The 26,421-nt window shown below is 38.4% G+C and overlaps 2 long non-coding RNA genes and 1 pseudogene across 2 annotated transcripts in view; all 3 read right to left on the reverse strand.

The window, feature by feature from the left end:
- Positions 1-22,385, reverse strand: part of LOC118022962 — a 43,795-nt gene extending 21,410 nt beyond the window's left edge. Inside the window, exons 1-7 of the long non-coding RNA XR_004682608.1 lie at positions 22,353-22,385; positions 8,684-8,817; positions 8,064-8,263; positions 7,403-7,518; positions 6,950-7,022; positions 4,968-5,040; positions 3,098-3,211 (exon numbers count right to left, since the gene is read on the reverse strand). This is a non-coding gene — a long non-coding RNA (uncharacterized LOC118022962). The remainder of the gene's footprint in view (positions 1-3,097; positions 3,212-4,967; positions 5,041-6,949; positions 7,023-7,402; positions 7,519-8,063; positions 8,264-8,683; positions 8,818-22,352) is intronic.
- Positions 4,281-4,363, reverse strand: LOC118023250 (annotated as a pseudogene).
- A 116-nt stretch (positions 22,386-22,501) lies between the features above and the next one.
- LOC118022963 overlaps positions 22,502-26,421 on the reverse strand; it is a 34,260-nt gene continuing 30,340 nt past the window's right edge. The window contains exon 10 of the long non-coding RNA XR_004682609.1: positions 22,502-22,609. This is a non-coding gene — a long non-coding RNA (uncharacterized LOC118022963). The remainder of the gene's footprint in view (positions 22,610-26,421) is intronic.

Genomic DNA, 26,421 nt, shown 5'->3' on the forward strand with positions numbered 1-26,421 from the left:
GTTTTGTGTGTGTGTGTATGCTGTGCACATTCTGCTGTTGTGTTTGGCTGCTCTTTCCCTCAGATCGGTCCTCTGCAGAGTTTCTCCTTGCCTTCAGTGGGGTGTGTTTGGACCTGGTCCAATGTGTGCTGAGTTTTAACTAGGTATGTTTTGGTCTGCTTGTTAGAAAAGGCTAGATCCATTTTACCTTATAGCTGAAGATTTGCAGCACTTTAAGTTGGTGTGTGTATGTGTGTGGGGGAGAGGGACTTACTCTGCTAATTCTTAGGCAGACTTGACCTAGTAAAGATTCACCTGCAGGGGCACCTTGGTGGCTTAGCTGGTTAAGCAACTGACTCTTGATTTTGGTTCAGGTCATGATCTCAGGGTCATGAGATCAAGCCCTGCATCAGGCTCTTAGTTGGATGTGGAGCCTGCTTAAGATTCTCTCTCTCCTCCTCCCTCTGCTCCCCCACATCCTCTCTCTCTAAAAAATAAAATAAAATAAAAATTAGAAAATTAAAAAAAAAAGATGTACCCACAGGGCACAGTGAGGTGGGCATTGGTTTAAGTAGCTCCAGCCTCCACTAGTGGTGCTGTGCTGCTCACTGAAATCTGTTGTGCTGATGGGTTTGGGGGAAAATGGTGTCACCCCACTCTCTTGTACCCAGAGAGGGGAGTTCACACCTGCAGCTGTTCAGGGAGGCCTCATAGAAGACCAAACAATTTCCCCTCTTGTGTCCTGGTTTCCATCAGGACCTTGCTTTCACCCTGTCTGTGTCTGAGCCATCTCTCTGCCTGGCAGCACAGTGCTCCTGTGTTTTATCTCAGGGGTATGGCTGGGTTTCAAAACTCCAAATTCTAGGGACTCAGCACAGCTCAGACCCACATTGATCCTCTGAGTTAGGGTCTTGCTGTGCTGTGGCTGGTGCCACTTGTCCCAGAAAAGTAGTTGCATGACAATGCAGGGGCTCAGAGTTTATGGTAAAACACAGCCAAAATCTGGCTTCCAGGTTAGCTGCCTTCAGCAGATGCCTCCACTGATAATGTTAATTAACAGGGCTGCTTAACAGTGCCTGCCATCATTTTTGTCCTGAGAGGCAGTGCCATATTTCCTAAATGCACTCCAAGAAGGGGAACTGCCTTTTTTGGTGTGACCCAGGGGATCCTTAGATGCCGTCTGCTCCTGGGCCTCTGTCCTCCTTCCCCGCAGGAGCATTGCTAAGCTTGTCAGGCATGACCCTGGTGATGGTATGGACTTCTAAAACTTCAGATTTTCAGCTCCACTGCTTGTAAAATCTTGTGACAATCAGCCTCTCTCCTTTTCTCAGTCAATGGTTTTTGGGAAGTTTTTCTTGTGCAATTGCCTGCATACTGATTTCACTCTTTCTTCCTCTCTTTCTCTCTCTCTCTCTCCTCTCTGTATGATCAGGGCTCAATCCCCTCTGTAGCATCTGCAATTCTCTTCCCCAAATCAACTCTCCACAGCTCCTACCTTCCACAATGTGGCCACTTTTCTCCCTCTAGATGTGCAATTTGTTCTCTCAGTCCCCATATGGATTTATTGGGTGTTCAGAATGGTTTGATATCTATCTAGCTGTGTTTGAAGGATGGGGCAAGCATAGAATCCCCCTACTGCTCCACCATCTTAAGAATTCAGCTGCTTAGTTTTCTAATACTGTGGTTCTTCCTGGTACCACAAAATGAAAACCTGGATCTCCCCCTTGTACATATTTTGTTTATGATGGATATCTGGCTGGACCTCAGTTTCACAGAAGTGATTGTGTAACTTATTTTGTTCAGATTTTTCAATGACGTCAATTATAGTCATCACTGATACACACAAGTTCCTAAAATAGGGTACTGTGTACCTCAGAAAATGAAAGAAACTGAGCACTCTGGAGTTCATCTCTCTGGGACACAGTTATCTATCCTATTCAGTCATGGAGACCAGCCCCTACATTAATGATTCAGGTTTCCTAGCTGACTATCATTGACTGTCTTATGGTAACTGGAATATTACATAATTCTTAAAAGAAAGATCAATATTTTAGGGACAAATGCTAACTGAAAATTATTGAGAATTCCTACTGGCCCTTGAGGAAGGACCCTTCCTTTGTGTCCTAGCTCAAGGGTAAAGGATAAACATTTTCATGTGACACCTGAGCTCTATCCTTGTTGACCTGTGGGAATACAGTAAAAATGTAGAAAGATGAGAAATAAATATGTTCATTGGTCTGCCAGAAGCACAATATGGGAGGGTTCAATAATGCACTTCTTATTAAATAATCTAATATACTGTTCTCCTAGGATGTTTCCAATGTTATTCCAACAATATTAATAGTGTTAATTTCTAGCCTCCATCAGAGCAAATTTTGTCCAACATTTTCTGCCAGACAAATTAAATGAGCAACCAGAGTATGCTTAAAGTTCCAGGAAAATGTTGGCCTGGTGAAAATTTCAATCACAACAATGCACATATATTTCTGGCAATTCAACCTCAGAATTATCTTATACTCAAAAATGATCCAGTGATTTGGAGAGGAGGAAATCACAAAAAGCCATTATAGGGGAATAAAGCACCATTGTTTAAAAATCACTTAATCTGCCTGAGCTCAGGAACATGGCAATTTGCAGAGGATACATAGGGTTACGCTACACCTAATTCCACATTGTGGTCACAGCAATGCATGCAGGGCTCACATAGGCACGATAAATATGACATGTAACTAGAGGGGTTGAGAGTATACAGAAAAGTCAGACAGTGAGCTCTCTTAATTAAAATACTTCTCATTCTATTTTTAGGGTGGTGCTCATAAGGATACACTGCTAAGTACTAGTGGCATTTGGGTAAGCACACTTATTGGTATGAACACTGACACACTGGTGAGAAATTACCTTGCCATCATTTCTCTGCCTAATTTCTATATGAGGGATCAACAGAAAGACTGAGAAAGTGCAAAAATTCTGGAAAAAAAACAGAAGTCTTGAAGAATCACTAGATTACTAAAGCCTCACACTGTTTAAATTGACAGATTCTATACAACATTAATTAATTCATGATTCCTTAAATGATAAAAATAACCCAGGAAAAAATTTATTAAAAAATAGATATTACCTTGAGAGTGAATCATTGTTTCTTCTCAGGTAAGGGAGTTGGTAAAAGTGACAAAATCAGGTATTCTTTGGTGAAGTGGCAAGAATTCCATGCAACTGTGATCTTACTTCCAACCTACAAACCACAGGGACAGTCAGAGGAGCCAAGGAAGAAAACTTTCCAAATCCAATGTTTATTGATAAAAGCTTACAAGCATTAATTATATACATTCAATGACCAGCTATATGACAAGAAAAAAGTACCCTTGTTCCATGAAATAGAATGGTATACAAAGTAATTTTGTTTTAAGACGTAGTCAAAGTTTCTCCAAAGAACTCTTAGCATCATTCATTAAAACTAGGATCTTCCTTTAAACAGAAATGAAACAGACTGAAGGAATATCAACATCAACCAATAAAATTCCAAGATTTGGATATAATTGGCAATAATTTCACAGTTACAAATATATATATATATTATTTAGTTAGTTCAGTTAGCCAACATATAGTACATCATTAGTTTTTGATGTAGTGTTCAATGATTCATTAGTTGTGTATAACACCAAGTGCTCATCACAACACATGCCCTCCTTAATACCCATCACCTGGCTACCCCATCTCCCTACCCCCTCTCTTCTAAAAAAATATTTAATGCAGTACATACTTGAATCCATCATTCAAATATCTAAAAAATTTCTCTTTGAGTGGCAAGAAAAAAACACTATGAATTATTGTGACTGGATTAACAAGCAAATTAAAACACTCTCTGAGATATTCACACAAATACAAACCATTTTTCAACTTCTATTATGTTTCCTTTATCTAAAAAAATATTGGTAACTCATGAATTATAATATCTTTTGAACTATCTAATTGACCTCAATGGACTATGCCTCACTCACAAGATTGCAGCATCTAAGGAAATCATGTGAATGGCTTAATGGTAGACAAAAATGTGACTCATCAGTCTCATTACTTATGTGCTGGTTCCCCAGTGCCTGATTATTATGACTATATGGATGCTGCTAGCCAAGCACTCAGAGTTACCATGTCACTTCTAAATCAGATATTTATAGATCTCTGCACAATTCATTTTTCTTAATGTATGCAATAAGTTTAGGTTTCAAATACCACAGACCTGGCTGGTACTACTATCTGACTAACTGAACTTTATCCATATTTTTTGCCTCTAATGGTCCTTTGGCAGACCTCAGCTCACAGAAGTGTTTCTGTCACTCATTTTTTTCATATTCCAATGATATCCATTTTTTTAATTCATCATTGGACTAGTCACATTTATAAAAGGGATATTAAACCTAAGATATGTGACAGACACTAAGCATTCCAGATTCTGTCTCCCTGGGACACACTGAGCCATATTATTTAATCATGGAGACTAGTCATCATAGTCAATGACTCAGCCTCACAACTGATTAGTACAGTCAGAATTTCACTGTCATATGAATGTTAGAGTATCCTAAGAGGAATGCCAGTTTTTTTCAGGACAAATGCTTACTAATGTTAGAATTCCTACTGGAATTCTCTGTTTTTAAATAAGATTTTATTTATTTATTTGACAGAGAGTGAATGAGAGAAAGAGAAGGAGTGGGGGGAGAGGCAGAGCAGAAGGAGAAGCAGACTCCCCACTGAGCAGGGAGCCTGATGTGGGGCAGATGGATCCCAGGATTCCAGGATCATGACCTGAGCTGAAGGCAGACACTTACTGAGCCACCCAGCCCCCACCCCCTCCTGAAACTCTATCAAGAAGAAGGAATCAATTCATATGAGACCCAGATAGTGGTTCATATCAACTTGTGCAAATAGACTAAAATATGGAAATATGTGATGTCCATTTATCAAACATGCACAACACAGAAGGGATTATAATATACCTTCATATCAAGTGAACTCATATTACTTTATTAGGATGTTTCTGTTATTATTCAAAGAGAGAAGTCAAAAATCCTGGAAATAAGAGAGACAAAATATTTGACAGTTCACCAGATAATTAATAACGCACATTGTCCAGATTAACAGATACTTCACAAAACCAATTATCTACTTGACTACAGAAAAATATTAAAAAATATAAGCCATAAAAGTAATTTATTTCAAATTGGTTATTACCCTTGGAGTGTATTGTTTTGTGCCATCTCAAAGAAAAGGAACAGATAAAAATGACAAAATCAGCACTTCTTTGCAATGGTGATGAGTATTCATGCAACTCAAAAAATCACTTCCATTCCACAAAAACACAGAGGAAATATAAAAAGTTGTGAAACAAAACCTTCCCAGTTGAATGTTTACTGATAACAGATAATTAAGGAATCAAACAAAGATGTTCCCTTGACCATCTATGTAACTAGAAAAATTATGCTTTTTCCTCGGAAAAAAAGTAGTATAGAAAATCAAATTTTCTAAAACCTTGGTCTCAAAGCTGACCCAAAGCCCACCCCCAAGCATTACTCACTAAAATTATAACTTACCTTTATACACATAAACCCACTGATGGAATATGAATGTTAAGCAATGATATCAACATGAAATTCCAAGAATTGGAAATTTAATCATTTCATGTTAAATGTTTAATGAAATATCTAATTTAATCCATCATCAAATATCTAGAAAGTTTCTCCCTGAGTGAGGAGAAAAAGAAAAATAATTCTAATCTTGAAACTGGGCTAGCAAGCAAATTAAAACATAATAAGATCACCTAATAAATACGATCTACTTACTCTTCAATTTTCCCATATTTCTTGTATTTAAGAGATAAATAATAAGCAAAAAAATGAATAACTTCTTTCTTTCTTTTTTTTAAGATTTTATTTATTTATTTGACAGAGAGAGACACAGTGAGAGAGGGAACACAAGCAGGGGGAGTGGGAGAGGGAGAAGCACGCTCTCCTCTGAGCAGGGAGCCCGGTGCGGGGCTTGATCCCAGGACCCTGGGACCATGACCTGAGCTGAAGGCAGATGCTTAAAGACTGAACCACCCAGATGCCCCTGAATAACTTATTTCTTTTTTTTTTTTAAGATTTTATTTATTTATTTGAGAGAGAGAATGAGATAGAGAGCATGAGAGGGGGGAGGGTCAGAGAAAGAGGCAGACTCCCTGCTGAGCAGGGAGCCCGACGTGGGACTCGATCCCAGGACTCCAGGATCATGACCTGAGCCGAAGGCAGTCGCTTAACCAACTGAGCCACCCAGGCGCCCTGAATAACTTATTTCTAACTGATTCTTATTTCTATGTTGATTCTCACAAATGACTGTGACTGAGGAGATGGTGTAAATGGCTCAAGACTAGGCACAGCCATTTCCCACAGTGTTCACTACTAATGTGCTGGTTTTCCACAGTCTGCTTAATGTGGGTTTATGAAAGCTATCAGTCAAGCCCTCAGAGTAGCTATGTCATTCCACAGTGGTTATTTACAGCCTCTGTACCATTCATTTCCTCTAGCATTTGTTAGTATGCTAGTTTTCCAATGCCATAGTCCTTTTTATTTGGTACCATTGGTGACCAAATTGAATTCTCTTTCACATTTTTTGCCTAGTATCATGGTCCCTGTGCTGGACCTCACCTTATAGAAGTTATTTTGTCACTCATCTTGTTCAGATTTCAACAAGACCCATTTGTGAAGCCATCATTGATCTAAGTACGTTTGCAAAAGGGATTTTAATCCTGAGATATATGTCAGATACTGAACACTCAGGATTCTGTCTCCCTAGGACACAGTGAACCATACTATTCAGTTATGGAGACTAGCCACCACAGTCAAGGACCCAGCCTCATGACTGACTAGCTTAGCCAAAATCTTACCAGAAGAGTTAAAATTCCCTGAGAGAATGTCGGTATCTTCAGGAAAAAAAAACTTACCAGCATGAAAATTCCCACTGGCCCTTGAGGATAGGATGCAGAATTCTTCCCAAAACTTTCCTTCATTTCATGTCTCAAAGGGAAGAAATAAAAGCTTTTATATGAAACCAAGTTCTGTGTCCATGTTCAAGTTAGCATAGAATAAAATTATGGAAAGATGGGAAGTATACATGTCCATCTGTATCATTCACAACGTAAGAGGTTTACTATGAATAAGTATATCATAATACTATTTTTCAAGTAGGCCCTTCTGATATAATTTAAAAGAGGAAGCATATAAATCCTGGAGGGAAAGTACACAGAAGTCTCAGATAACCCAGAATATAAAGGCTTCATATTGTCTGGATTAAGAGACTCTTCAAAATCATGTGTAATCTTATTTGCCAAAAATAAATAATAGAAATAACCTAAATAATAATAAATAATAAATTTTATTAAAAATTGCAAAGTTACCTCTGGAGTGCACTGTTCTGATTATTCCCATAGAAGAGAACTGGTAACAATGACAAAATCAGTAGTTCATTGGAGCAGTGGTAGAAATTTCATCCAATTCCAGTATCACTTAAAATCTACAAAATATACTGGGAAATTAAGAAAGTTGACAAACAAAAACACCATAATTGAAAGTTTACTAATAACAAGTCGTAAAAAATAAGCCATAGATATTCACTTGACTCTCTATATAATAAGAAAAATTATGTTCATACTTGAAACAGGGCAGCATTGAAGGTCACAAGACCTTGGTCTCAAAGTTTCCCAAAACGGCCTCCATCAGCATCGGGCTTAAAACTAGGATCTCTCCTTCAACACTAACTATGAAACCCACTAACAAAATGTGAATATTGGGCAATAAAATCTACCTAAAACACCAAGAACTGAAAATGCAATCATTTTATAATTAAAAATTCTAGTGCAGCATCTACTTGAGTCCATATCTCAAATGTCTAGAACATTTCTGCTTGGGTGACAGGGGGAAAATAGTATTCTAATTCTTGTGACCTCATCAGAAAGGAAATTAAAACATCCTTTAAAGCATTTTGACAAATAGAAACTACTCTTCAATTTCCATATTTCTTTTACTTAAGAGATAAATAAATAAAGACTCATCCTTTACCTTGATTACCTAGTCGATCTCAGTCAATTGCTCCTCACTCTAAAGATTTTGGCATGTAAGAAAAATGTGTGAATGGCTCAAAGGTAGGCATAACCATTTACCACTGGTCTCTCTCCTCACATGCTGGTTCTCCAGGGTCTGGTTACTATGAATGTGTGGAGGCTGCCAGCCAAGCACTCAAAAGAGTTGCCATGTCATTCCTAAACCAGAAATTGAAAGATCTTTATATAATTCATTATTCTTAATATATGCAATCAGGGTAGAATTCAATTACTATAGTCCCTATTAGTTATACCAGCAGACCAAACTGAACCTCCCCTCCACATTTTTGGCTAACATGATCTCTTGTGCTGGACCTCAGTCCACAGAAGTGACTTTGTCACTCATTTTGTTCAGACTCCAGTGAGAATCGAAGATCCAGACACATTTCTTTTTTAAAAAAATCTTGATCCTGACATATGTGGCAGACACTGAGCACTCCAGATTATTTCACCCTGGGACACATTAACCCATATTATTTACTCATGGAGACTAGTCATCACAGTTAATGATCCAGCCTGTAATAGGAGTGTTGTAGTGTCTTAAGAGAAGTGTCAGTATCTTCAGGACAAAATGCTTACTGATGGTAGAATTCCTACTGGCTCTTGAGGATGAGATGGTAGAATTATTCCCAATATTTTCTTCCTTGTCACATTTCAAGAGGAAGGGATAATTTTTTTATTCATATGAAACCAAGGTTTTAGTTTACACTGAGCTGTGAAAATAGAGTAAAAATAGGAAAATATGAGAAGTATACATGACCATTTGTCAACCACTGAAGACTGAATGGTTCATTATGTACCTGCACACAAATATGCTAATTTACTACTCTACTAGGATTTTTCTGATATTCTTGGAAATAAATGAGACAGAAGCCCCAGATGACTCCACAAATTATTAAACCTTACACTGGTTAGTTTCACAGAAATTTTGCAAAACGAATTATATTATTAACTAGTTTAAAAAAGGAGTGCTCTTGCTGTGATGAGCACCAGGTGTTGTATGAAACTGTTGAATATATTGTACACCTGAAACTGATATTACACTGTATGTTAACTACTGGAATTTAAATAAAAACTTTAAAAAATAAATGAATGATCCATGAAAAATAAATTTATTTATTTATTTATTTTATATACAGCATGAAAATTACATTTTTTCTTTTTTTTTTTTTATATTTCATTATGTTAGTCACCATACAATACATCATTAGTTTTTGATGTAGTGATACACGATCCATTGTTTTCGTATAACACCCAGTGCTCCATGCAGTACGTGCCCTCCTTAACACCCATCACTGGGCTAACCAATCCCCCCTCACCCCTCCCCTCTAAAACCCTGTTTGTTTCTCAGGTCCATACTCTCTCACGGTTCAACTCTCCCTCCAATTCCCCCTGCCCATTTTTCCCTTCCTTCTCCTAATATCCTCCATGTTATTCCTTATTTTCCACAAATAAGTGAAACTATGTGATAATTGACTTTCTCTGCTTGACTTATTTCACTTAGCATAATCTCCTCCAGTCCCATTCATGTTAATGTAAAAGTTGGGTATTCATCTTTTCTGATGCCTGAGTAATATTCCATTGTATATATGGACCACATCTTCTTTATCCACTCATCTGTTGAAGGGCATCTCGGCTCTTTCTACAGTTTGGCTATTGCGGACATTGCTGCTATGAACATTGGGGTGCATACGGCCCTTCTTTTCACTACATCTGTGTCTTTGGGGTAAATACCCAGGAGTGCAATTGCTGGGTCATAGGGTAGCTCTATTTTTAAATTTTTGAGGAACCTCCACACTGTTTTCCAAAGTGGCTGTACCAACTTGCATTCCCACCAACAGTGTAAGAGTGTTCCCCTTTCTCCACAACCTCTCCAACATTTGTTGTTTCTTTCCCTGTCCATTTTCGCCATTCTAACTGGTGTAAGGTGGGAATCTCAGTGTGGTTTTGATTTGGATTTCCCTGATGGCTAATGATGATGAACATTTTTTCATGTGTCTGTTAGCCATTTGTATGTCTTCCTCAGAGAAGTGTCTGTTCCTCTCTTCTGCCCACTTTTTGACTGGATTATTTGTTTTTTGGGTGTTGAGTGTGAGAAGTACTTTATAGATTTTGGATACCAGACCTTTATCTGTAGTGTCATTTGCAAATATCTTCTCCCATTCTGTGGGATGCCTCTTTGTTTTCTTGACTGTTTCCTTTGCTATACAGAAGCTTTTTATCTTGATGAAGTCCCAAAAGTTCATTTTTGCTTTTGTTTCACTAGCTTTTGGAGATGTATCTTGAAAGAAGTTGCTGTGGCTGATGTCAAAGAGGTTACTGCCTATGTTCTCCTCTAGGATTTGGATGGATTCCTGTCTCACATTGAGGTCTTTCATCCACTTTGAGTTTATCTTTGTGAATGCTGTTAGAGAATGGTCGAATTCATTCTTCTGCATGTGGCTGTCCAATTTTCCCAGCACCATTTATTGAAGAGACTTTTTTCCATTGCATGTTTTTTCCTGCTTTGTCAAAGATTATTTGACCATAGAGTTGAGGGTCCATATCTGGGTTCTCTATTCTGTTCCATTGGTCCGTATGTCTGTTTTTGTGCCAATACCATGCTGTCTTGGTGATCACTGCTTTGTAATATAGCTTGAAGCCGTGCAATGTGATGCCCCCAGCTTTGTTTTTCTTTTTCAACATCTCTTTGGTGATTCGGGGTCTTTTCTGATTCCCTACAAATTTCAGGATTGTTTCTTCCAGCACTTTGAAAAATGTCATTGGAATTTTGATCAGGATGGCATTGAAGGTATAGATTGCTTTGGGTAGCATAGACATTTTAACAATGTTTATTCTTCTGATCCATGAGCATGGAATATTTTTCCATCTTTTTGTGTCTTCTTCAATTTCTCTCATGAGTGTTTTGTAGTTCCTAGAGTATAGATCCTTTACCTCTTTGGTTAGGTTTATTCCGAGGTATCTTATGGTTTTTCGTGCTATTGTAAATGGAATCGTTTCTCTAATTTCTCTTTCTACAGTTGCATTGTTAGTGTATAGGAAAGCAACTGATTTCTGGGCAATGATTTTGTATCCTGCCACATTACTGAATTGTTGGCTGAGTTCTGGTAATTTGGGGGTGGAGTCTTTTGGGTTTTCCACATAAAGTATCATGTCATCTGTGAAAAGAGAGAGTTTGACTTCTTCTTTGCCAACTTGAATACATTTTATTTCTTTTTGTTGTCTGATTGCTGTTGCTAGGACTTCTAGTACTATGTTGAACAACAGTGGAGAGAGCGGGCACCCTTGACATGTTCCTGATCTTAAGGGAAAGGATCTGACCTTTTCTCCATTGAGGATGATATTCGCCGTGGGTTTTTCATAGATGGATTTTATGAGCTTGAGGAATGTTCCCTCTATCCCTATACTCTGGAGAGTTTTAATCAGGAAAGGATGTTGTATTTTGTCAAATGCTTTTTCTGCATCAATTGAGAGGACCATATGGTTCTTCTCTCTCCTCTTATTAATGTGTTCTATCACATTGATTTGCGAATGTTGAACCACCCTTGCATCCGGGGGATAAATCCCACTTGGTTGTGGTGGATGATCCTTTTACTGTATTGTTGGATCCTATTAGCTAGGATTTTGTTGAGGATTTTGGAATCCATATTCATCAGGGATATCAGTCTGAAATTCTCCTTTTTGACGGGGTCTTTGCCTGGTTTAGGGATCAAGGTAATGCTGGCCTCCTAAAATGAGTTTAGAAGTTTTCCTTCTATTTCTATTTTTGGAAACAGCTTCCATAGAATAGGTATTATTTCTTCTTTAAATGTTTGGTAGAATTCCCCAGGGAATCCTTCAGGCCCTGGACTCTTGTTTTTTGGGAGGTTTTTGATCACTGCTTCAATCTCGTTACTGGTTATTGGCCTATTCATGTTGTCAATTTTTTCCTGATTCAGTCTTGGTAGCTTATACGTTTCCAGGAAGGCCTCCATTTCATCCAGATTGCTCAGTTTATTGGCATATAGTTGTTCATAATAATTTCTAATAATTGTTTCTCTTTCCTTGGTGTTAGTCATGGTCTGTCCCCTTTCATTCATAATTTTATTAAATTGGGTCCTTTCTCTGTTCTTTTGGATAAGTCTGGCCAGTGGTTTATCGATCTTATTAATTCTTTCAAAAAACCAACTTCTAGTTTTGTTGATCTGATCTACTGTGTTTCTGGTTTCTAATTGATTTCTCTTCCAATTTTAATTATTTCTCTTCTAATGCATGGCTTAGGCATCGTTTGTTGCTTTTTCTCTAGTTCTTTAAGGTGTAGACTTAGTTGGTGAATTCGGGATTTTTGTATTTTTTTGAGTGAGGCTTGGATGGCTATGTATTTCCCCCTTAGGACCGTCTTTGCAGTATCCCATAGGTTTTGGACTGATGTGTTTTCGTTCTCATTGATTTCCATGAATTGTTTAAGTTCTTCTTTGACTTCTTGGTTGACCCAAATGTTCTTGAGCAGAGTGGTCTTTAACTTCCAAGTGTTTGAATTTCTGCCAAATTTTTTCTTGTGATTGAGTTCCAGTTTTAGAGCATTGTGGTCTGAGAATATGCAGTGAATAATCTCAATCTTTTGGTATCGGTTGATACCTGATTTGTGACCCAGTATATGGTCTATTCTGGAGAAAGTTCCATGTGCGCTTGAGAAGAATGAGTATTCTGTGTTTTTAGGGTGGAATGTTCTGTAAATATCTATGAGGTCCATCTGGTCCAGTGTATCATTCAAAGCTCTTGTTTCCTTGTTGATTTTCTGCTAGATGATCTGTCCATTGCTGAGAGTGGAGTATTGAGGTCTCCTACAATTAATGTATTGTTATCAATATGACTCTTTATTTTGGTTAACAGTTGGCTTATGTAGATGGCTGCTCCCATGTTGGGGACATAGATATTTACAACTGTTAGACTTCTTGTTGGATAGACCCTTTGAGAATGATAGAGTGCCCTTCTGTGTCTCTTATTACAGACTTTAGTTTAAAATCTAATTTGTCTGATATAAGAATTGCTACCCCAGCTTCCTTTTGAGGTCCGCTGGCATAGAGGATGGATCTCCATCCCTTCACTTTCAGTCTCGATGTTTCTTTAGGTTCAAAATGAGTCTCTTGTAGACAGCATATGGATGGGTCCTGTCTTTTTATCCAATCTGCAACCCTGTGCTGTTTTATGGGAGCGTTTAGGCCATTCATGTTGAGAGTGATTATTGAAAGGTATGAATTAATTGTCATCATGTTGCCTGTGAAGATGTTGTTTTTATAGATTGTCCCTGTAAATTTCTGTTGTATATCATTCTTGGGGTCTTTCTCCTTTTATAGAACCCCCCTTAATATTTATTGCAGGGCCAGCTTAGTGGTCACATACAACTTCTGCTGGTCATGGAAGCTCTGCATCTCTCCATCCATTCTAAATGAAAGCCTTGCCGGATAAAATATTCTTGGCTGCACGTTCTTCTCGTTTAGTACCCTGAATATGTCTTCCCAGGCCTTTCTGGCTTGCCAGGTCTCTGTGGATAGGTCTGACGTTATTCTGATGTTCCTCCCTCCGTACGTAAGGAATCTCTTCCCCCTAACTGCCCTTTAGATGGTTTCCTTGGTTCTAAGATTTGCAAGTATTACTATTACATGCTGGGGTGTTGGCCTGTTTTCCTTGATCTTAGGAGGGGTCCTCTCTGCCTCTAGGACTCGAATGCTTGTTTCATTCCCCAGATTAGGGAAGTTCTCAGCTATGATTTGCTCAAATATATCTTCTATTCCTCTCTCTCTCTCTTTCCACTCCCTCCGGGATTCCAATTATTCTGACACTGGAATGCTTCATGGTGTCACTTATTTCTATGATTCTATTTTCATGGATTCTGAGTTGTTTTTCCCTGGCCTCGTCTTTTCCTTTTTTATCTATTATATTGTCTTCCAGGTCGCTTATTCTCTTCTGTCTCAGTTACCCTAGCTGTTAGATTATCTAGATTGGATTGGATCTCACTGATAGCATTTTTAAGTTCTTCCAATTCACCTTTTATTTCTGCCCTTAGAGACTCTATGTTGCCATTAATTGGTTTCTCCATTCTTGCCATTGTCTTCACAATTGCTAGCCTGAATTCCATCCCTGACATCTTGGTTATATCTGCATCCATTTGTAAATCTGCAGCATAAGTCACAATCTCTGAGTCTTTTCTGTTTTGGGGGCTCCTCCTCCTAGTCATTCTGTTGATGGGTGTTTGAGGGAATGTATAGAGTCCAAATTATTGACCAGAACCCAAGTAAGATGCACCTGTTTTCTTGGGACCTTAGGGCTGCTAGCCTTTTGTTTTCCCAGCCTGTCTTCTGGGGGAGAGGCCTGCCGCTGTTACTCAGGCAACCCTGTTCCGGCAGAGCTGCTCTGTGCCCCTGTGGTGGGGGCTAGGCTCAGTGGGAATCATTCTTTGGGGCTTTTGTTCTCTGTCGCCTTTCCCTGGTGACTTTCTGCGTCTCTTCTGCGAGTCAGAGCAGAAGAGACCGTTTCCAAGCCTCTGCCTCAGAGCAGAGCGACCGCAGTCTGTTCTTCAGTGTGCTCTCCAGACCACACCGTCTCCATTTCTGTCTGTGCTGCTATAAACTGCAGTGTCCTGGGTTGTGCGCCCCTCCACAGCACCCCCAGTCCTGCCTCCAGTTGGGACACGTCTCTTCCCTTTGTGCTTCTAAAACCACCAGCCGCTCCCAGTTTGCGCACGCAGGGCTCTGCAGCTCTGGGTTTCCCCCCCAGGGGCTGCAGTTCACCAGCGTGACCCCGGCACACTGGTTTTCTGTCTCGGAGGCTGCCGTTTGCCTGCGTGTGACTCTGTCAATCCGGGTTTCCACCCCGGGGGCTGCAGTTCACAGAGGTGACCCCGGCGCACCGGGTTTCTGTCTCAGATGCTGCAGTTCGCGTGCGCATGACTCTCGCTCCGGGTTTCTGTCCGGGGGGCTGCAGTTCACGTGTGCACGACCCCACCGCTCTAGGTTTCCACCCCAGGGGCTGCCCTAAAGTCCTTTCCCAAAGGTACTGGTCTCTGAGTCTGTGCCCCTTCTGCAGTGCGTGAGGCTGTCACTCACTGGCAGTGTAGGATCTCGATGGCCAGGCACCCTCTGCCTGCTGTTTATCCTTCGATATCTGCCCACAGAATCACGGCTCTCCACTTTGTACCTCAAAACTAACTGCCTGTGATATTCTGTTTGTAGAGATCCAGCTCTTCTTACATCTCAGGCTGGTTTCATGGGTGCTCAGAGTGGTCTGGTAGATATCCAGCTCAATTCCCGGGACCACCTGAAATAGGGTCCCCTACTCCTCTGCCATCTTTCAGAAATTGCCTATTTCTTTCTTTTTTTTTTTTTATGTTTTGTTAGTCACCATACAGTACATTAGTTTTTCTTATGTTATGTTAATCACCATACATTACATCATTAGTTTTTGATGTAGTGTTCCATGATTCATTGTTTGCGTATAACACCCAGTGCTCCATGCAGAACGTGTCCTCTTTAATACCCGTCACCAGGCTAACCCATCCCCCCACACCCTCCCCTCTAGAACTCTCACTTTGTTTCTCAAAGTCCATAGTCTCTCATGGTTCGTCTCACCCTCCGATCTCCCCCGCTTCATTCTTCCCCTCTTGCTATCTTATTCTTTTTTTTTTTTTGAACATATAATGTATTGTTTAAGAGGTACAGGTCTGTGATTCAACAGTCTTACACAATTCACAGCGATCACCACAGCACATACCCTCCCCAATGTCTATCACCCAGTCACACCATCCCTCCCAACCCCCACTACTCTAGCAAATCTCAGTTTGTTTCCAGAGATTAAGAATTCCTCGTATCAGTGAGATCATATGATACATGTCTTTCTCTGATTGACTTATTTCGCTCAGCATAATATCCTCCAGTTCCATCCAGGTCATTCCAAATGGCATGCTTTCATTTCTTTTGATGGCTGCATATTATTCCATTGTATATATACACCACTTCCCCTTATCCATTCATCTGCCGATGGGCATCTTGGCTCTTTCCACAGTTTGACTATTGTAGACATTGCTGCTATAAACATCGGGGTGCATGTACCCCCATCAGATCCCTACATTTGTAATTTTGGGGTAAATACCCAGTGGTGCAACTGCTAGATCATATTGTAGCACTAAATTCAACTTTTGGAGGAACCTCCATACTGTTTTCCAGAGTGGCTGCACTACCTTGCATGCCCACCAACAGTGTAGGGGGTTCCCCTTTCTCCCCATCCCTGCCAACATCTGTCGTTTCCTGACTTGTTAATTTTAGCCATTCTGACTGGTGTGAGGTGATATCTCATTGAGGTTTTGATTTGGATTTCCCTGAGGCTGAGCGATTTTGAGCACTTTTTCATGTGTCTGTTGGCCATTTGGATGTCTTCCTTGGAAAAATGTCTGTTCACGTCTTCTGCCCATTTCTTGATTGGATCATTTGTCCTTTGGGTGTTGAGTTTAAGAAGTTCTTTCTAGATTTGGATACTAGCCCTTTTTCTGATATGTCATTTGCAAATATCTTCTCCCATTCTATCGGTTGTCTTTTGGTTTTGTTGACTGTTTCTTTTGCTGTGCAAAAGCTTTTTCTCTTGATGAAGTCCCAATAGTTCATTTTTACCCTTGCTTCCCTTGCCTTTGGCAATGTTTCTAGGAAGAAGTTGTTGCAGCTGAGGTCAAAGAGGTTGCTGCCTGTGTTCTCCTTTAGGATTTTGATGGACTCCTGTCTCACATTCAGGTCTTTCAACCATTTTGAGTCTATTTTTGTGTGTGGTATAAGGAAATGGTCCAGTTTCATTCTTCTGTATATGGCTGTCCAATTTTCCTAACACCATTTGTTGAAGAGACTGTCTTTTTTCCATTGGACATTCTTTCCTGCTTTGTCAAAGATGAGTTGACCGTAGAGTTGAGGGTCCATTTCTGGGCTCTCTATTCTGTTCCATTGATCTATGTGTCTGTTTTTGTGCCAATACCATACTATCTTGATGACTCCAGTTTGTAATAGAGCTAGAAGTCCGGAATTGTGATGTCCCCAGCTTTGCTTTTCTTTTTCACCATTCCTCTGGCTATTTGGAGTCTTTTCTGGCTCCATACAAATTTTAGGATTATTTGTTCCATTTCTTGAAAAAAGTGGATGGTATTTTGATGGGGATTGCACTGAATGTGTAGATTGCTCTAGGTAGCATTGACATCTTCACAAAATTTGTTCTTCCAATCCATAAGCATGGAATGTTTTTCCATTTTTTGTGTCTTCCTCAATTTCTTTCATGAGTATTTTATAGTTTCTGAGTACAGAATCTTTGCCTCTTTGGTTAGATTTATTCCTCGGTATATTATGGTTTTGGGTAAAATTGTAAATGGGATCAACTCCTTAATTTCTTTTTCTTCAGTCTTGTTGTTGGTGTATAGGAATGCCACTGAGTTCTGTGCATTGATTTTATATTCTGCCACTTGACTGAATTTCTGTATGAGTTCTAGGAGTTTAGGGGTGGAGTCTTTAGGGTTTTCCACTTAAAGTATCATATCATCTGCAAAGAGTGAGAGTTTGACTTCTTCTTTGCCAATTTGGATGCCTTTATTTCTTCTTCTTGTCTGATTGCTGTGGCTAGGACTTCTAATACTATGTTGAATAGCAGTGGTGATAGTGGACATCCTGCCCTGTTCCTGACCTTAAGGGAAAAGCTCTCAGTTTTTCCCCATTGAGAATGATATTCACTGTGGGTTTTTCATAGATGGTTTGTATGATATTGGGGTATGTAACCTCGATCCTTATACTCTAAAGAGTTTTGATCAAGAAAGGATGCTGTACTTTGTCAAATGCTTTTTCTACATCTATTGAGAGGATCATATGGTTCTTGTTCTTTCTTTTATTAATGTATTGTATCGCATTGATTGATTTGTGGATGCTGAAGAAATCTTGCAGCCCAGGGATGAATCCCACTTTCTCGTGATGAATAATCCTTTTAATGTACTGTTGGATCCTATTGGCTAGTATTTTGGTGACAATTTTTGCATCCATGTTCATCAAGGATATTGGCCTGTAATTCTCCTTTTTGATGGGGTCTTTGGTTTGCGGATCAAGGTAATGGTGACCTCATAAAAGGAGTTTGGAAGTTCTCCTTCCATTTCTACTTTTTGGAACAGTTTCAGAAGAATAGGTATTAATTCTTCTTGAAATGTTTGGTAGAATTCCCCTGGGAAGCCATCTGGCCCTGGGCTCTTGTTTTTTGGGAGATTTTTGATGACTGCTTCAATGTCCTTACTGGTTATGGGTCTGTTCAGGTTTTCTATTTCTTCCTGGTTCAGTTTTGGTAGTTGATACATCTCTAGGAATGCATCCATTTCTTCCAGATTATCTAATTTGCTGGCATAGAGTTGCTCAGAATATGTTCTTATAATTGTTTGTTTTTCTTTGGCATTGGTTGTGATTGCTCCTCTTTCATTCATGATTTTATTTATTTGGGTCATTTTTCTTTTCTTTTTGATAAGTCTGGCCAGTGGTTTATCAATCTTCTTAATCTTGTTAATTCTTTCAAAGAACCACCTCCTAGTTTTGTTGATCTGTTCTAGTGTTCTTTTGGTTTCTATTTCATTGATTTCCACTCTTATCTTTATTATTTCTCTTCTCCTGCTGGGTTCAGGCTTTATTTACTGTTCTTTCTCCAGCTCCTTTAGGTGTAGGGTTAGGTTGTGTATTTCAGACCTTTCTTGATTCTTGAGAAAGGCTTGTATTGCTATATACTTTCCTCTTAGGACTGCCTTTGCTGCATCCCAAAGATTTTGAACAGTCGTGTTTTCTTTTTCATTGGTTTCCATGAATTTATTTAATTCTTCCTTAATTTCTTGGTTGACCCATTCATTCTTTAGTAGGATGCTCTTTAGCCTCCATGTATTTGAGTTCTTTCCAACTTTCCTCTTGTGATTGAGTTCTAGTTTCAAAGCATTTTGGTCTGAAAATAAGCAGGGAATGATCCCAATCTTTTGGTACTGGTTGAGACCTGATTTATGACCTAGGATGTGATCGAATCTGGAGAATGTTCCATGGGCACTAGAGAAGAATGTGTATTCCGTTGCTTTGGGATGAAATGTTCTGAATATGTCTGTGAAGTCCATTTGGTCCAGTGTGTCATTAAAGACTTTATTTCCTTGTTGATCTTTTGCTTAGATGATCTGTCCATTTCAGTGAGGGGGATGTGAAAGTCCCCCACTATTATTGTATTGTTGTCAATGTGTTTCTTTAATTTTTTTATTAATTGGTTTATATAATTGGCTGCTCCCATGTTAGGAGCATAGATATTTACAATTGTTAGATCTTCTTGTTGGATAGACCCTTTAAATAGGATATAGTGTCCTTCCTCATCTCTTATTAAAGTTTTTGGTTTAAAATCTAATTTGTCTGATATAAGGATTGCCACCCCAGCTTTCTTTTGGTGTCCATAAGCATGGTAAATGGTTTTCCACCCCTTCACTTTCAATCTGGGGGTGTCTTTGGTTCTAAAATGAGTCTCTTGCAGACAGCATTCGATAGGTCTTGGTTTTTTATCCAATCTGTTAGCTTGTGTCTTTTGATTAGGGCATTTAGCCCATTTACATTCAGGGTAACTATTGAAAGATAGGAATTTAGTGCCACTGTATTGCCTGTAAGGTGACTGTTACTGTATATTGTCTGTGTTCCTTTCTGGTCTATGTTGCTTTTAGGCTCTCTCTTTGCTTAGAGGACCCCTTTCAATATTTCTTGTAGGGCTGGTTTTGTGTTTGCAAATTCCTTTAGTTTTTGTTTGTCCTGGAACCTCTTTATCTATCCTATTTTCAGTGACAGCCTAGCTGGATATAGTATTCTTGGCTGCATATTTTTCTCATTTAATTCTCTGAATATATCATGCCAGTCTTTCTGGCCTGCTAGGTCTCTGTGGATAGGTCTGTTGCCAATCTAATATTTCTACCATTGTAGGTTACAGATTTCTTCTCCTGAGCTGCTTTCAGGACTTTCTCTTTGTCTCTCAGACTTGTAAGTTTTACTATTCGATGTCAGGGTGTTGATCTATTTTTATTGATTTTGAAGGGGTTCTCTGTGCCTTCTAGATTTTGATGCCTCTTTCTTTTTCCAAATTAGGGAAGTTCTCTGCTATAATTTGCTCCAAAAACCTTCTTCCCTCTCTCTCTTTCTTCTTCTTCTGGGATCCCAATTATTCTAATATTGTTTCACCTTATGGTATCACTTATCTCTCGAAATCTGCCCTTGTGATCCAATAGTTGTTTATCTCTCTTTTTCTCAGCTTCTTTATTTTCTATCTTTTGGTCTTCTACATCACTAATTCTCTCCTCTGCCTCATTTATCCTAGCAGTTAGAGTCTCCACTTTGCATTCCACCTCATTAACAGCCTTTTTGATTTTGATTTGTTTAGATTTTAGTTCTTTTATTTCTCCAGAATGGGCTTCTCTAATATCTTCCATGCTTTTTTCAAGCCCAGATAGTATCTTTAAAATCGTCATTCTGAACTCTAGTTCCGACATCTTACTAATGTCCATATTGATTAAATCCCTGGCAGTCGGTACTGCCTCTTGTTCTTTTTTTTGAGGTGATTTTTTCCACCTTGTCATTTTATTCAGAGGGAATACATGAATGAGAGAACAAAATGTTAACAGGGTAACAACGTCCCCAGAAAAGATACACTAAACAAATCAGGAAAGACCTGAAACCGGGGAAAAAGAAAGAAAAAAGTAACGAAAAAAATAAAAACAAATAAACACAAAACAACAACAACAACAACAACAAAAACAGAATATGATCTAATATGATCAGGCTGATGCATAGATCAGTGCCGCATACTAGATTTGGGGCATATTTTGGTCTGTTAGAAGTAAGTGCCTCCCAAAATTTTAAAGAAAGTAAAACTTATACATGTACAAAAAATAAGGGTTAATATGATGAAGGGATGGACTATGATTGTAAAGATGAAAATTATAAAAGATTTTAAAAAGGAATTGATAAGATAAGAAGTTGGTTGAAAAAAGAAAGAAGAGGATTTTTTAAAAAATGGAGAGAATGTGATCAGGAAGGAGACTAGAACATAACCATACACTAGAGATTTAGGGTATATTTTGATCTGTTAGAAGCAACTATATCCCAAAATTTTAAAGAGAGAACAACTTATATATATATACCAAAAATAAGGTTAACTACTATGAAGGGATAGGATATGACTCTAAAAGTGAAAAATAAAAAAAAAAAGATTTTTTAAAAAAGGGATTGATAAGATGTTCATTGAAAAAGGGAAAAAGAAAAATTCAAAAGAAAAGTTAACTTTGAAAGACTAAAGAATCATGGGGAGAAAGCCATGAATTCTATGTGCAGTATTCCCCTAGCGCTGGAGTTCTGCCATTCTCATTGATCAGTAAACTTGGTCTTAGCTGGCTGTTCTTGCTGATCTTCTGGGGGAGGGGCCTGTTGCTGTGGTTCCCAAATGTCTTTGCTGGAGGCAGAATTGCCCCGCCCTTTCCGGGTTGGGCTAAGTAATCTGCTCGGGTTTGCTCTTGGGAGCTTTTGTTCTCTGTAAGCTTTTCGTACAGCTTTGAAGGAGGAGAGTGAAAATGGTGGCCTCCCAATATCCTCCCCGGAGGAGCCGAGAACTTGGGGCTCCACTCCTCAGTGAGCCCCCAGATAAAAGCAGTCAATCACTCCTCTCTCCCCAGTATCTGGCCGCACTCTGTGTTCACCCAGCCTATGACCAAGCTTTTCTATCTTTGGCTCACGACCCCCTGTGGAGTCTCCAATCCCAGCCAATCCCTGCAGTGTGCTCCTGCACCACTCCTCCTGGGAGGAGGAAGGGGAGTCTCCCCAGATCTGCTGCTTGTTGGGTCCCTGCTGGAGAACCAGTGGCCCGACTGTGCCGTGGATCACAGTTTATGGCAACCTGGAGCTGAGAGCCCACTCCTTGGCTCTGTCTCTGCAGCTGGCTTCCCTGCTCCAATACCTGGGAGCTCTACCACACTCAGGCACCCCCAGTCTTTCTGTGACCCCGAGGGTCCTGAGACCACACTGTCCCAGCGAGAGTTCCACCCCCCGCTTAGCCACTGGAGCAATGTCCCTCAGCAAAGCCAACTTTAGAAGTTCTGATTTTGAGCTCTGCTGCTCTATCACTTGCCAGAATCAGCCAACAGAGGCCCCCTCCCCCACCCTCTATCTTCCCGAATATCGCCTCAGATTCACTTCTCCACACGTCCTACCTTCCAGAAAGTGGTCGCTTTTCTGTTCAGAGAGTTGTTGCTATTCTTTTCTTCGATCTCCTTTTGAGTTCGTAGGTGTTTAGAATGGTTTGACCCCTAACCAGCTGAATTCCTGGGAACAGATGAAATCCAGGTTTCCTACTCCTCCGCCATTTTGCTCCTCTCACCCAGTACATCATTAGTTTTTGATGTAGTGTTCCATGATTCGTTGTTTGTGTATAACACGTCACCTTTGGAAATCAGTGTTCTGGTCATTTCTAGAAAGGGAAATTTGTAAAAGTAACAACATCAACACTTCCAATGGTGTGGAATGAAAAATTTCAAGCAATTCCAATGTCATTTCCAACCAATAACACTTGGAGGAAGTTAGGGAAGTTGAAAAGAAAACCTTACTAATTGAATATTTATAATTAATAGGTTCCAAGGAATTAAATATATAGATATGCATGTGACAACCTACCTGACAAGAAAATTATACTCACTCCTTGAAACGGAGTACCATAGATAGTCATCTTTTATTTAGAAGGTACTGGTGTCAAAGTTTCCCCAATTATCCCCCTTAGCATCATTCATTATGAATATAATCCACCTTTAAATATGTATAAAATTGGCTGAAGAAATATTAGCCAGTGAAATCTATCTTGAATACCAACAATGAGAAATTTATTTATTTTATTATTTTAAAAATGTTTCATGTACTATCTACATGAACCCTTTATTCTAATGTCTAGAAAATTGCCCCCTGGATGATAGGGAAGAAAAAAAAAAGCTATTCCGCTTCTTGTGATTGTTACCATCAATCTAATTAAAATATAGTCTAAAACATTCACAGGAATAAAAACAACTCTAAAATTACCATTTGTTTGTTTTACTTGAGATAAAGGCCAAATAAGACTCATTAATTCTTTCAAATAGGCTCTCTAATAGACCTCAATAGACTGCTCCTCATTGAGAAGATCGCATCATCTAAGAAAATAGCATGAATGACTTAAGGGTATGCACAGTCATTTTCCACTGAGTTCATTACTCATGTGTTGGTTCTCCATGGTCTGTTTACTATGAGTATATGGATGCTACCCGTGAAGCAAGTAAAATGTTGCCATTTTACCCAACAATTAGATTTATGGACAACTATACAATTCATTTCCCTTAATTTATGCATTCAGGTTAGCTTTTAATACCCTGTTGGTACTACTACCTCACCAATTGAATTCTCCACACAGTTTTTGCCTTGCATGGTCCCTATGCTGGAACTCAGCTTATAGAAGAGATTTGTTACTCATTTCGTTCAGATTTCTACAAGATCCATTTTTGAAGTCTTTACTGATATAAGCATATTTATAAAAGAGCTATTTAGAATGAGATATGTGACAGACACTAGAGCAATCAGGATTCTATCACCCTGGGAAATGCTGACCCAGCCCCATGGCTGACTAGCATAGCCAATCTTATTCTTATTGGAGTGTTATGATTCCCTAAGAGGAATGTCAGCACTTTCAGGACAAAATGCTTACTGATGTTAGAATTCCCAATAGCCTGTAAGGATGGAAGGCAGAATTATTCCCAATACTTTCCTTCATGTCATACATCAAGGAGAAGGAATAAACTCATCTATATGAAACCCAGTTTTTGGTCCACACCTGCCTGTGGTAAAATTATCATTGTGGAAAGATAAAAGGTATATATGACCATTTGCCAAAACTGCATATGACAGGAGGACTCACTATGTACCTTTATGTAAAAATATACTAATTTATTATTCCTCTAGGATGTTTCTGGCTATTCAAAGTAGAGGAAAGAGTAAAATCTGAAAAATAAAGGAGACTAAAGCTTCATATAACCCAACAGATACTAATAATAGTTTGTATTAACCAACTATCCACTAACTCAATTAAATTTTGATGACTTAAAAATAATAAGACAACAGAGATACATAAATTTACTATAAACTGTGTATTGTATCAGGAGTGTATAGTTTTGTTTCTTCCCAGATGAGGGAGCACTTCAAAATCAGCACTCCATTGGTGCAGTGATGAGATTCCATGGAATTCTAATATTATACCCAGTCTACAAAGTACATAGGAAATTGGAGAAGTTGCAAGACAAAATTTTCCTAATGGAATATTTAGTTATAAAAAGTTATAAGAATTCATAATGGATATTCATTCATCTGATGACAAGAACAATTATGCTCACAATTTTCATCAAAATAGTACAGAAATAATTGTTTCTAAGATATTTTTCTCAAAATTTCCCCAGCAGACTCATGTAAAATTATGTATTATAACTAGGGTGTCTCTCTAAACACATTACAAACCCATTGATGATATATGAAAGTGGCCAATGAAATTCATGTAAGAATCCAAGAATTTTAAATATAATCATCTCACATCTAAAAATGTTTAATCTAGCATGTAGTTGAAGTTATCACTTGAAAGTATATGAAATTTCTTGCTCAGATAATAGAAAAGGCAAAGAAAACAATGTGTAAACAACTGTTCTGATTATCTCTAGTGACTGGGATGACAAGCAAATTAAAATATACTATGATGATTCCACATAAGGTATCTACTTTTCAATTTACATACAATTGTTCCACTTAAAAGAAAATGACAAGTAAAATTTCATAGTATCTTTGGATTTTGATAATCTAATTACCCCAAAGACACTGATCATGACTCAGAAGATTCCGGGAGCTCAAACACGTAAATAGATCAAATGTAGTCACAAACATTTCTCATGGGACTCATGATTTAAGTGTTGGTTCCACAGGATCTATTTATGACTTATGTGTAGATACTGGTAGCCAAAAGTTATAATATCGTTCCACAATTGGTTATATAGACCTATCTACAATTCATTTTCTCTAGCACATGCCAGCGTGTTATTTTTCAAATACCACAGTACTTTTTTTTTTTTTTTTTTTTTTTTTTTTTTTTTTGGTAACACTTGCTGACCAAACTGAATTCCCCTCCACATTTTTGTTTAGCATGATCCATGGGGTAGACCTCAGCTCACAGAAGTTATTTTTGTTACTCACTTTGTTCATATTCCAACAAGATCCATTTGTGGAGTCATCATTTATCCAGGAACATTTATAAAAGGGACCATCAGAATGAGATACGTGGTAGACACTGAGCATTCAGGATTCTGTTACCCTAGGAGACATTGATCCACACTGACTTGATGACGGTAACCAGAATCACTGATGATCCAGTGCAGATTAGAATAGCCAGAGTCTCATTGTCATTGAAGTGCTACAATAACCTGAGAGGAATGTCAATATCTTCAGGAAAAAATGCTTACTGATATGAGAATTCCCATTGGCATTTGAATATATTTTGGCAGAACTATACCTGAAGAGCTATATGTCAAAGGATAAACTCTTTCATATGAAACCCATTTCTGTCCATCTTGAACTGTAGTAATAAATACATATAAAAATGAAAATCATGTACATTTGTCAACCAAACAAAAGATAGTAAAATTCACTGTGTATATACATTTCAATTTAACTATATAAATTAATTTACTTGGATATTTTTTAATTATTTTAAGAAGAAAAGAGTGCAAATTCTGGAAATAAAAAAAAGACAGAAACTATGAATGATTCAATAGATTATAATGCCTCACAGCACAAATAGAAGGAGAAGAGAAAATCAAAAAATACCAACAAAAGATTAAAAACCATTATGTAGTAGTCTCACAAAGATTTAAAATTAGTGATGATAAACATATTTACCTTGTAACTACAAGATCTGTGGAAACAAACTAAAATAAAGCTAGCATCAGATAACAAAGAGAAGTTGTAAAAAAAAAAAGAAACTTTAAAAATCTCATAGGATAGGCTCATTATTAGTGTTGACAAAACAGGAAGACAATAAATGAACTTAGTATGAATCAAAAGATTTTATCCAATCTTGGAAGAAAGAACATAACCTAAAATATTCACAAAATTAACATGTGATAAGAAATTAAGATTCTCAATATCACATCATTAGAAAACATGATAACATAAGGGAAGTCAAAAAAACTAAATTAGTAGTATAAAACTGAAAATATGATTTCA

Source organism: Mirounga leonina, unplaced genomic scaffold (assembly GCF_011800145.1).
Source record: "Mirounga leonina isolate KUSES-001 unplaced genomic scaffold, KU_Mleo_1.0 Mir_178, whole genome shotgun sequence".
In the NCBI taxonomy this organism is placed as follows: Eukaryota; Metazoa; Chordata; class Mammalia; order Carnivora; family Phocidae; genus Mirounga; species Mirounga leonina.